The sequence below is a fragment of the Pseudochaenichthys georgianus genome, chromosome 8 (genome assembly GCF_902827115.2).
Source record: "Pseudochaenichthys georgianus chromosome 8, fPseGeo1.2, whole genome shotgun sequence".
Taxonomy (NCBI): domain Eukaryota; kingdom Metazoa; phylum Chordata; class Actinopteri; order Perciformes; family Channichthyidae; genus Pseudochaenichthys; species Pseudochaenichthys georgianus.
Genome location: NC_047510.2, coordinates 17,665,436 through 17,678,532, shown reverse-complemented (window position 1 = coordinate 17,678,532; position 13,097 = coordinate 17,665,436). Strand labels below are relative to the sequence as shown.

Here is a 13,097-nt window from a genome sequence, read left to right as displayed (position 1 = left end):
ATTAATTTCCTAGTGAAATGATATGTTAGTCTTTGAATTGAATACAATACATTAAATATGAGTCTGCTACCATTTTAGCTTCTCCAGTTCAGAGGCAACTAACCAATATTATTTGTTGTGGCAGCGGTAGTATTACCTTGAGGTCGTTCTGAATATAATTATAGAGTTCAGATAGCAATCAGGCAGTTTAAAGATACTACCCTTATTCACTTTATAAAAGTTTCTTTTGAGTCTCACCTTTTCTCTCTAACTGAAATTACCATTTACAAGTGTTATGGGAAACACTGAATACCTTCCTAATTGGAAAATGTAACTGAGAACAGTCACACTCTTTTTTGTTTGAGAACATAATGCTTCTGTAGACAATGGAGACTAATCCATTGGATATACTGTATAATAGGATATGACTTTGGATCTTAGTGAACCTGCTTTCAAGTCCTTCAATCTGCTGCTGCGCTCTTTCTTTTGTTTTCAACGGTATACCTGGAAGTCATGTTTTATTGGAATGCTCATTCTTGCAGATTTTTCTGTTTATGTTAAAGTCTGTAACATTGCTTAAGTGTTTAAGCTAATTTGACACTTCCAATGTCTGTGCTTGGCAGAATCTTTCACATTATATATTTACTTTAATAAATTGTCATTTACATTCTGTTTTACTTTACAGACATGGCCTGTGACCCTCACCGTTCCAGACTTTGATGCTGTCTGCTCTGCTGCAGCCAGCTGGGCCGTATCATGTTGTGTACCATCTCAAATCGATGTACTCATGTACCCTTAGATCATCCGCCATTCGTCAGGACTATCACTGATTCATAGAGGTCATGACCTCTCTCCACCGACACTGGCATATCCTCTTTTTTGTTTTGCATCACTTCCTTTCGAGGCCAAAGCGATGACTGCTTGAGACAATGCTTTCAACGCTCCTCTCTGCTCATTCGGCCGTGACAGATTGATGCACAGGGGTAAACAGATAGGGATACTACAACACATCTTTTTGGTTACTCCAGTGGAGCGCTACTGTTTAGCGTCGGAGACAGAGACAGCGGCATATAAGGCCAAGATTGAGCGTGGGGATATTAATGTCTATTGACTAGAGGTAATAGCTTTGCCAAGTCTCTGCCTCGAGGTTGTTCCTATAATAGCTCCCACCCTTTCAGTAGTTCCTGAACAGCCTTTCAGCAAACAAATAATATGAGGTGGGGGAAAGTGTCATGAATGTGTGCTTAAGACCATACATCTCTATAAACATGCAATGAAACACGCATTCACAACCAAGCATACACATTTTCCTTTTTATCTCTACCTATTTCCATACCATATTTACACATATCAAAGGGGTTGCTGTTCAAGCTCTCCAAGCTTTTCCACAACTTGGGGCTGCAAGTGTTTTTATAGTCGAAACATGAGAGAGGAAATAGAGAGCAAGTGGCCGGCCAGGAGCCTTCGGAAACTGGTGCTACCTTTCCTGTCTCTTGCTCAGCCAGGGTAGCTGCAGAGCAGGACCTATTTACAGACAGGGGGTGTAATCACACACTCATACACACTCACACCCACACACTGACACACACAGAACAGAAGGCTGCCCTTACTTAATTCTCTATCCTAATGCTATGTCAGAGTCTGTGTCTCCCAGTTTGAGGTTTCTTTTAATGATTTTTGCATAAAGATGGTTCTCTGTGGTGTGAAGCCAGAGCAACTGTGTCTTTGATGGCTTGGGGAATGGGGTGTGGGTGGGGTGGGGTGGGGTGGAGGGGGAATTACGCACGTCTTACGCACGTCAACCTGTCTTCTGTGTGTTTTCTGCGTGCTCCTGCGCGCATCCCACTGTCTGTTCATCTTATATGTTAGAGCATTTGCGCGGAAGAAAGTTAAATCATCAGCAGCAGTGAGGATAGCTGCCATTGATACAGTTTTGATATGAGCCTGTTATCTGAAGGCTATTCCTATATAGCAGCCTGGACTGCCTCCACACAACATGCATCCCACTCTAGCTCGAAACACACACATAGCCTACCAATGGAAGAATGCAATATGAAAGAGCCTGGGTGGTGCACAAATAATATACATTACATATTTATGGCAAACAGACACATGCTGCTAGATTTAGGGCATATTCAGCAGAGCCCAGTGCGGGATGCAGGATCAAAGGAGATGTGATGCAAATTACGCACACATCGCAATATATCAGACCCGAATGCAAGCTGGTAACAGAATCAACAAAAGGAACATGTCCTACCTTGGCGTTGCAGAAACCACTGTATCCCTCTGTCCAATTTACTAGCTTCTCCGCTGTTTCAGTCAGATGCGACGCTTGTAAAGGGGCATTCCGCCCTCTTTTGCTCTGTCCACCCCCTCTTCTCGCTCACTCCCTCTCTTCTCTCGAAGACGCACCGAGCAATAAGCCCCGCAACCGGGATGGCAGACTGAGAGAAGGAAATTAACAGTATGTTATATCTTCCCTCCCCGCGCTTACCTCCCGTTTTCTGTGTTCTACCCTTATATTGTACCCCCTCCTTGTGTTTTTTCCTCCTCTCTGTTTCACTATCCCCTCCCTCTCACTCTCTCACTCGGTTCCTCGCTCCCTCTCTTTTTTCCCCTCCCTGTGCTCTGAATACTAATACTCTGTCTCTCCTCTCACTGCCTGTACAGCCCGGCCAGTGCTAAAGACATACTGATGTATGTGGGGTGTGTAGAGAGAAAGCCAGAAAGGCAGAGATGGTGTTAGTGGGGGTGGGGGGAGTCCTGGGATGGTGTGGAGGGTAATGGCTACTGGGTAAAAAAAAAAAGCCTAGGAACTTGTTTGGTCTTATTATAGCTGTGATTAGATAATACCCCTGCAGATGCCCCTGGAGAGGTGGTGGTGGGTGGGTGGGTCTATCGGTGGGGCCATAAAATGTAACTTCTTTTTATGGTAGCATCCCTGAGATGAGGGGATGGAAGAGGAGAGAGTGGAGGTAGGGGTGGAGGAGTGTGAGGAGGAGGTGTTGCTGGGATTTGAAGCGGCGGAGAGCAGAGATGGAAGGGTGGGCCAATGTTCGGCTCTGAGCCAAAAAAAGGACATGGCTCTTATAGCCTGTTTGTACATGTGCAGGTGTGTGTGTGTGTGTGTGTGTGTGTGTGTGTGTGTGTGTGTGTGTGTGTGTGTGTGTGTGTGTGTGTGTGTGTGTGTGTGTGTGTGTGTGTGTGTGTGTGTGTGTGTGTGTGTGTGTGTGTGTGTGTGTGTGTGTGTGTGTGTGTGTGTGTGTGTGTGTGTGTGTGTGTGTGTGTGTACACGCGTACACCATGGAAACCTCAGCAAAAAACGAGAAGAGCAGATGAGCGATGCAGTGGCTATGATCTAGTTAGATTGAGACACAGCTTTATTGGAGTCGTGATTAGATTATGATATTCCGGCAGGCGTCATATAAACAGAGAAGGGACACATAAAAAACGTTCTGTGTTTTATGATAACATCATTGGCAGGATAATGAGGACTCCACGGTGGATCTGGAATAGGTAAGTAGCTGTTTTTTAAACGCTGCCCTCTGGGGTGCTTGACTTATTCCCAGAGGGGAGTCACCAAACACAAATCTGGAAATTGTAATTGAAAAAATAACTACATTTTGTAATTAAGCTGAGAATGTAATGTAGTCCAATTATGCATCAAATCAACAAACATTTCTTCAAATCTATTATCTAACTAGCTCAGGACCATGCTTACAGGGCAGTGAGCAAAAAAACAACACACAATAAAAAAAATAAAAAACAACGGCCCGTAGCAAACACAACAAATGTATAGGATCTTTATCAAAAGGGCCTCAGACAAAATAATGAGAAGAAGGTCTGGGTTTAATCCGTTAGATTGATGAGTTGAAAACATTAGCTATCCCTTGCCTTAGGTTTTCTACTCTGCTTTCTGTTGTGACAGCGCCAACTTGATCAGTTAAAGTCATCCCTTTGCCCCTCAATATGTTCATTGCATTTAGGCCTGCTGCCATAGTGAATGAACAGGGTGAACAGGGTGTGCATTTTCTTGATTCTTGTTGTTTTGTATCTTTGGAAGCATTCCCTAGATTTCTGCAAAACCACTGCAAATACACATAACCTAGTCAGTTATATGGGAAAACAGAAAGCTTTTTTATTTTTAGAGAAAGTCCTTCTACTGAGTTATGTTGTCGCGGTGGAGGTATGCACCTTCATTTCTAAAGACAGCAAACCGATGAATTAATCATTCTCACAGAGTAGACTGTTCCCTAACAACACCTACTGGGCCACACAGCACTGAGAACACACAGGCCTTATTCTCCACTTTGGTATGGAAATTCTACCTTTATTCTGATAAAACTATTCTAAAAAGATGGGTTTTTTTCAACAATAGCTCTTATTAAACTATTATCTATTCATAAAAAGGCTAATTACGGGCATCCAATGTTTTTTTTTTGTAAATTAGTGTGAAGGGGCACTTGAATTACCTTTGCTTAAGTGAATCCAAATGTGATCCTGTGGGTGTTATTTTGATAATAGAGAGCAAAGATAAAGACAAAGCTTTAGAAAAAAATGTGCAATCCACATCTTAAAAGGGTCACACAAAGAGAGCATTCAAGACTTATGTTCTGGTTGAGTAGGGATCTCCATCAGATTTGTATCAGACTCAAATAATATATAAGTGTCACTTTAGTTGTAACAATTCACCCTGTACAAAATACTATCTTCAGGATCCATTACCTTATTCCACCGACAGAATCATTTTATAATAAAATAAATAACTCAATGTACACACTGTCATTCTTAATAACGTTGTAAAATAATATCTTGTCAGTCATCACATGTTTCCCTGAAAACGACAGGAATTATATTAAACGGAAATAACACGTCATACAAAGTATAATACATCAACACCCCATAATTAAATGTCATTTTCATTGACATCCTTCTGGAAACAGTAATGGCAAAAGCAGGATGGAAAAAAAGCTGGTTGGAACCCTGCAGCTGCCGATGATTGACTGATGAATGAGTAAACAGTGACCTCTGTTAACTGTCACAGCGAAGCACAGAGAGAGTCTGAGACACACAACAGAAGAGGACAGGGACGCATAGCGAGGGAATCAGGATCACACAGGCGGGGGGGGGGGGGGGGGGGGTGCAGAGGAAAGGAGAAGTCAATAAATAGTATTGACAAAAGATAGAACTTAAAGCTAAGCCAGTGGCAGCAGCTACTGTCAAATACTTTGTTTCCTCTGAAAAAGCCATCGGCATGACAATATTTCTTATTTATGGTGCAAATTATTCACTCTTAAAAATGTACATAGAACACACAGAGCAAACAGGCACACAATAAAGTGAATGTATAAGCTACAAGGATCTAAATATCACACGTGCATATATTTGTATATAAGTAGACCAAAGAAAGCTCAAAGGGATAAGAGCCCATGAGAGAGATTAAGAGTGACCGTCAGTGTTAACTCCAGAAGTCTAAATTCTAATTTTAATATAATTTTTTAAGAACAATTTTAAAGTTACATAATTGTTGATACGTAATAAAAATAGTGCTTAAGGAAGACTGTTTCCTGTGTCCTCTAAATTGTCCCTTAACATATATCACATTTAGCCTGAATAGTCTTGAGACACTTTATCCCCAAACATGTTGTCTGTGTACATTTCATTTCATTTCAAACCTTTATTTATACAGATAAATCCCATTGAGATCATTGATCTCTTTTTCAAGGGAGACCTGCTCAAGTAGTTCCACATGAAACACAAAAACATAAACAGAACAACAAAAGGACATCATACAGCATCATTTACATAATTATCCACATAAACAGGTACCAATAGCTTCCGATTGACTAGCATCCAACCGAGCTTTAAAAACATTTAGTGGCACCAGATTGTTCAGTTTCCATTTAATTTGCAGACTATTCCAAGACAGAGGAGCTGCGCATCTAAAAGCTGTCTTCCCTAAGACAGTCCTAGCAGTTGGCACATTTAATAAAACCACAGCATTCGATCTCAGGCAGTAGCCACTTACAATTCTCCGTGAGATCAGGGAGCAGATATAAGATGGAAGTTTCCCTAACATGGCTTTGTATATAAAAATGTACCAGTGACTGAGCCTCCGTAGAGTTAGTGAAGCCAAACGTGCCCTTGCATACAGGGTACAGTGATGGGTTAATGCTTTACAGTTTGTCACAAATCTTAGTGCACTGTGATACGCAGCATCTAACTTGACCAGGCAATTGGCAGTTGGCAGTTGTCTGTATGGAGGACTATTGGTTTTGTACATTTAACTAAATGCTTTGTTACATCTTAATTGTCAGTGAAAGTTACCAGTGTGCTCTTATGTTGACATCAACCAAAATCAATGGAGAGTTTTGTTTCCTGAAAACTGTGCTGCTACCTTTTTCTGGGTGAACAACATTTTTCTATTGGTGAGACCCACAAATCGTTACAACTTGCAAGGCGATGGTAATGTAACCAGAAATGTAGAGGAGCAAAGCTCTTATGTAATTTATTGCAGCTGGCCACTACTGATGCATGACTGTTCCACTGTTAGGCCTACCTTACCACCACATTGACTGTGGCTTCTGCAATTATGTTAGATGGTACAAAAGATTGTATGTTAAAAAAATGCTCCAATGGATACTGTAATGGAAACTGGAGCAAGGAGTCGAAACACAATGAGAACACGGTAGAGCCCCAAGTCGATTGCAAACGCTGAAGATGTATTTGAAGTTACAGCCTGAGAAGTGACAAAGACATTTGCTGCAGCAACACATTGACACAGCTCCTGCTCAACCAATTCTGAAGATCTCCAATGTGTGTAGTTCAAGACAAAACTATTCTCAAGGAAAGAGAGAACGCGGCAACCAAGGTTGCATGCCTGAATTCCTAACTATAGGAATAGAGTGATAAACTGCGTAAAAAGCAGATACCTTGGCAAATATTTTCCTCAACAGATACATTCCAGTCAAAGTATTTTTTAAATCACAATTTTCAAAACTAAACAAAAGAGAAAGAATAAGGACAGTAGGTTGATCAACCACCTTGTACATTTTGAGCATTCCATTTGAATCAGTGGAACGTACATAGTTCACCTTTTGGTTGTTGAAATGGGAGGCTGTGGCTCAGTGGATAGTGCACTGAACTTGGAATCAGGGGATAGCAAGTTTGAGTCCCGCTGCAGACAGCATGTTGTTGTGTCCCTGGGCAAGACACTTCACCCCAAATTGCTCCTGTGGGGATTGGCCACAGTACTGAATGTATGTAAGTCGCTTTGGATAAAAGCGTCTAACAAGTGACATGTAATGTAATGAAAGTTTAAACATTGAAATACTTTAGCAAGTGGCACAAGATGGAAAATTAATAACATGCATTGTAACATGATCTGTGATTGTTAGTCACGATTGATAGTTTTCATAAGTCGCCGAATGGTGCATCATTTTAAATGTTGCGGAAGCAAGGTATTGTGGGACTGCTCCTTCACCTTTCCTTGCTTAATGTTCCAGTGTATCCTATATGCTAAAGGAGATAAGGGAAGAATTGAAGCCCCTTTTCTTATCGACAGAATTCAAACAGGTTTTATCATGGCTGCCACTTACTGTAGGTACTTCCGGTTCCTTTCACTCTGTTAGGAACCTTTCTGCGTAAAAAAGACACCAACCTCTACACACCAACCTATGTCTCACCAGAAGAAGAGGGAGTTGTCCCTCTATGGAAGCCAAGACAGACAAAGATATCACTCAGGCCCGGTTCTACGAGTGTGCATAACGACTCAACTGAGGGTGCAATGCACCCTTATGCACCATCATTTTAAAAATGAAAAGTGAAAAAAATGAAAAGTGAAAAAAAAAAAAGTGAAAAATATTACATATATAGTAGTAATAATAAGAATTTATTTGAAATAAAATAAATTATAATTGTGGTTAAATAACATTGTCTGCTGCATTTATTTGGTCAATTTAAACGGTAAGTAACGTTATTATGTCAGGTGTGCGTGACCTGTGCCGCTGCGCGTTCGTCATCTGCAAGGTGCTTACACAGCAGTCAGTGATGGACATCAGAACATGGTTAAAACAACCAGCCCTTATCACCAGCAGTAAGATGCCATCTTCTGCTATGCATGTAGACATTTCGGTTCAAGTAAGTCAGGTGCCTTCACCACAACTGGCTACAACAACTGGCGCCATGCTCTTATAGGCTATACGTGATAAGGGACTGGGAAGGCATGAATCAAGAAAAGAGCACTAGATCCATAGATCTCTTCATTTTGCTCTCAAAGTGCACCAGATTGATGCTTTTAACTTCAATATTTAAAAAATAATCTTCCCGGGGGAGCATGCCCCCGGACCCCCCTAGAGGAGGTGAGGACCCCCCTAGAGGGTGTTAGGTCCACCCCCCACTTATAAAAATAGCACTTTACCACTGCACCCGCTCTAATCTCAGATGCACCCTGAGTCATTTTGTTCTGGAACCGTGCCTGATATCACTTAAAAAGCAGTACCTCAGTCTCTGTGCTCTATCTCGTCTTGCCAAAGGGGACAGACTTTCCAAGTTGCCCATAGCTCAAGGTTTTACTTTCCTCAGCAACACCAACAAAACAAAACATAGGTAGAATTTAGCTTCTACCCAACAAAGTCCTCGAGCAAAACAATAGGACAAGCTGCTGTCCGGCAAAGAGCTCTCCCCAAAGTTGTTGCTGACAACTTATATACACTACTAAAAAAAGGGTCCAACCAAACAGGACAAGAAAACAAAGCTTCAAACATGTTTTATAAAGAATAAGGAACTCAGGAAATGGTTGTAACAACAACAAAGGTTCAGTTACAATTCTTTATTGCCAAATGTGCCGCTGTGTGGACGGGCCGTAATACAGACTGAGGAGACCAATTTATCCATGTTTTAAAATAGACTGCCACCTGTACCATCAACCATGACAGACAGGGGCAAAGGGCAGAAGAAATGCCAGCAAGTGCCTTTAATAAGCAGGCCTAATGAGGGGAGTGGTAGGGGGAGGAGCCATAAGCCAGGCCTTGAGCTGCATTCCACCCACGACCCACTTCACAGACAGTTTACCAAATATAATATAAAATAACATACCATAACATAACTTAACGGTGGATATGGTCAATTAACATTAACATGTTAACAAAAGGGAAATAAATGTGTGTCTGAAATGTGTTTTGGATTTGCTAATTTCCAGTGGGTTCTTCCTTGGCCCATACACCCATCCACTAAGTTGTATGAAAATCCTGCTTGAAGTTTTTTCTGTGATTATGCTGACAAACATTCAAGTAAATAAACTTAACGAAAGCATAACCTCCTGCATGGCGGTGATAAACCAATCGGCCGGGCCAAGAAAAATATCAATGTGTGTGCAATGCATGTGTGTGGGTGGCTGGTGGTCAAGGTTTCTATCGAGGAAGTAAGAGAATAAAAAATAAAGAGATAAAGCCAAACATGGTGGTTTGTTTTGGACGATTAAGGAAACATTAGCTGCGTCATGGCTTGTTGTTGCATGACTCTGTATTTCTTTGTGAGAGTGGGGTTCCTCTCTTGGATGGTTTTGAGTGTGAACATACTGTGGATGTAATGGGTGCTGATGTACTGTGGGAGCCTCTATGCCATTTTTATTGCCTTGTTTTGGATGATTTGTTGTCTATTGAATTGGTTTTGTGAGGCTGTGGTCCAGGCTGGTGCTGCCAACAAACTGAACACAAAGGGGACATGCATAATGCAGGATCAGGCCTTTTTTTATTCAAAGGGGATAGGAAAAACTAACAATTGGACTTAAAGAAGACAAAACAACAGAAAAGGAGATTCCCCAATGATGTGGTGGGAACCAGGTCCATTCTGATTGACCACTTCCTGTATTTAAAAAAGGTGCAATGTGTAAGATATGTTTTGTGAGCTAGTTCAGGCAATCACCTCGAGCCACAATGAAACACTTCAGAGGCCTTACCCCCGCCTACCAAAGAGATCTCATTCTTCACTTCACATCTTATTCTGGCGGAGAGGAGTAGAGTCTGCAGCCCTGGGGTGTGGACTGAGCTTCAGTTAGCACTTAAAGTTATCCTAAATTCAGCCACCACATCACCTGGTTTTATGCAGACTGCAAACGTTCTGGTGCTGCTGTTTCACATGTTAGACCCAGCTGTGGTTGGTTGCCAAGCGCAGGCTGTCCAGACTGCTCTCCTCCCCCCGGGGGGCTGCTCTCCTGACCGCGGAGAGGTTGAGACAAATGTGCGGGTCGTTTCTCGTTTCTGCCACTCTGGATTTGGTCCAATAAACAAACTAACAAAATGTAATCACACGGCCCATACAGCCCCCAGTTAGTGCCACAGTACATAAACAGATGGTTAAACTGTTGGCCAGCACCACACGTTAAGGTTAGAACAGCAGTGGTATCCGACTGGTGCTCAGACTTTCAGTGCATTGATGCAGATGTGAGTATTTCTTGACCTCCTGTACATTTGACTGTGAAGTAAAACTTAATTGTTAAAATAACAGATGATTGTAAATTGAGATTACATGGACCTAAAAGTAGAAATGCTGCTGTAATAACATCTGATTATGCAATAATGAGTAGCACGAAGAACCCAGCTAATTCATGAAAGCATTATTTAATTATAACAATTTCCGATGAGAGGTGATTTGAATGAAATGTGTTTTCATTAAATCTAGAGTGTAAAACGTATTGTTAAAACAAAACATTTGAATACTTTTTCATCACATTTTGCCAACTCTGACATAATTATGTCCCGTATTGATATTTCAGATCTAATGAAATTATGCATCTTCTGAATGTATTGGCACTTTCTTTCAGAGCCCTCTCCATCGCTGCCCCCACCCTCTGGAACTCCCTTCCACAACACATCAGAGACTGCACCGACCCCCCCCCACTTTCAAAACACTGACCAAAACACACCTCTTCAGACTGGCTTTTAATTTGTGAATTATGCTGTGTTGCTGTTTTATAATATTTTTTATTCTAATGTATCTCTTTTTATCACCACTGTAAAGCGTCTTTGAGCACCTGAAAAAACACTTTGAAATTAAATGTATTATATTATTATTCTTTCCCAAAGTCTTCTCTGATCAGTCTCAACATCATCATGATCACTTGTTACCATGACAACTCTCTCAGGACCAATCGCCCACATATCTCTCTCTCTTTCTCTCTAGCTGTCGCTCTCTCTGCTTTTCTTTTGCTCTTCATTGTCTTCTTTGTCGTGACTCCCCCCTCACCCATCACCCACTACCATCACCCACATACATTTCGCATCAGAGGATTGCATTTGCTCATTTACTTAATTTGTTATCTTTCCTTTCTGTCTTTAATAATAATAATAATAATAGCTTTGATTTGTATAGCGCCTTTCAAGGGACCCAAGGTCGCTTTACAAGTAGTAGGGCAAAAAAAACAAAAAAACATAACAAAACAAAAGTCAGACAGACAAAACAACAGATCGATTAGGGGCCGAAAGCATTGGCAAACAGATGGGACTTGAGGGCCCTTTTGAAGGCGTCAAGTGTGGGGATGTTTCGAATCTCCGCAGGGAGAGCGTTCCAGAGGGTGGGGGCTGCCACACTAGCTCTTTCTTTCATCAGATACCTGTGTGGGGTGATTCAGTAGCCTCTCTTCTGGAGTATCACCAGTCAGCACACTCACAGCAGCTGGCAGAGAACCCCTCCAGCAAACTCAATCAGGTCATTCCAGTCTCTTGACCATTGTCTAAGCGGGGTCTTCCAACCTCGTTGCCCTAAACCTGCGGCAGTTTGGACGGGCCCCATATGCAGTTTGTGTTTAGGTCAGGAACCTCAAAGTCCTACGATGGCGGCGGTTTTTAGAAGAGAGTTACACAACCAACTGCCTCATGGCTGTGTCTGAGGTAGCATGCTCTGCCAGCAAACTGTCAAAATCAGTTGCCCAGTTGTTGTTACAACTCCTGATAGCATTGCCTTTACAATACGTTTATCTTAGATTTATCATTTTTTATTCTTTAGCATTTTATACCCTCATTTTTATTTTTACTTCAGTATTTTACCTCAAGGTGCTAAACCTTTTTTTTAATGTTATATATGACTGTTTGTACAAGAAATGGCATCAAAAAGGAAACAGTCAAATTTAGAGACTACTAGTGAAAACAACAGAGCTTTTAATGCACAATGTCCCTCAAGAGTCGTTGGAAAGAGAAAAAAAGATCTAAAGTCATTAGCAACTAAGGTTTGCTACCAAGCATTTCGTTGATTTAATTTATTTTAGATTTTCCACTGAGATTTGAGGGCATTCTGGATCAAAGGAAAAATAACATTGCCTTTTAGGTTGATATGGCAATTAGAAGGAGCCAGGGAGCAGTCATGGAGAGGGAAACATAGTCATGCCAAGATTTTTAAGTTATTTGCACAAAATGTCTTGATAATTCATCACCAAGACAAAGTAAAAGTTTAAAAGAATCTCTATCCAAATATACACTACCAAGTAATCAGCAAGGGGCAGCTTGATTTCGAAAATGACTCACATGCACAGGCAATATTTGTAAATTATTCAATTTGATCGCACAAATTAATCAAAATGCGCAATGATTTAATTAAACTGAGGTAAGGAACTACACACTGCGCACACTAATCAGCACATTTTATCTCAATTGAGTTTGTGCCAACCTGATGAATATAAGTCCAATATTCACCTTCTGTTTATGCTCTGTTTCGGTCTAATTAATAATAATTAATTTGGTTTATTTAACTGTCGCCAACTAGCTAGTGGCTTACTGTGATTGTCTGCTGTTCAGTGATAAGCAGGTAGAATACAGCGGGTTGTTTCAGCTTTTTCAGTGAAAACTTGTTTTAGTCCAAAGAGGTGCAACAACTAGCAAGACATCGTCCAAGACTAAAACACTGACAGAACCGTTACAGGCCTCTCTTTCAAAGCCACTCCCCTCAGAGATTTCTGAATGTCTTGTTCTCTGACTGGACTATGTATTATTGTCTTAGTTATGAATATTTGTGGGCTCCAAATGTCAGTTTGTATGGTGGGAGAAAGGAGTCTGACTCACGACGTGCTACAGGGGATGGTAAACATGATTTCAGTGATATTTTAGATGTACACTGCTCTCTTTGTT

At 41.2% G+C, this 13,097-nt stretch overlaps 1 protein-coding gene across 1 annotated transcript in view; it reads right to left on the bottom strand.

The window, feature by feature from the left end:
• The window catches only part of syt3 (synaptotagmin III), a 39,409-nt gene extending 36,760 nt beyond the window's left edge, over positions 1-2,649 (bottom strand). The window contains exon 1 of the mRNA XM_034088401.2: positions 2,237-2,649. The gene's annotated coding sequence lies outside the window, so the exon portion shown is untranslated. The remainder of the gene's footprint in view (positions 1-2,236) is intronic.
• Between the last annotated feature and the right edge of the window lie 10,448 nt (positions 2,650-13,097).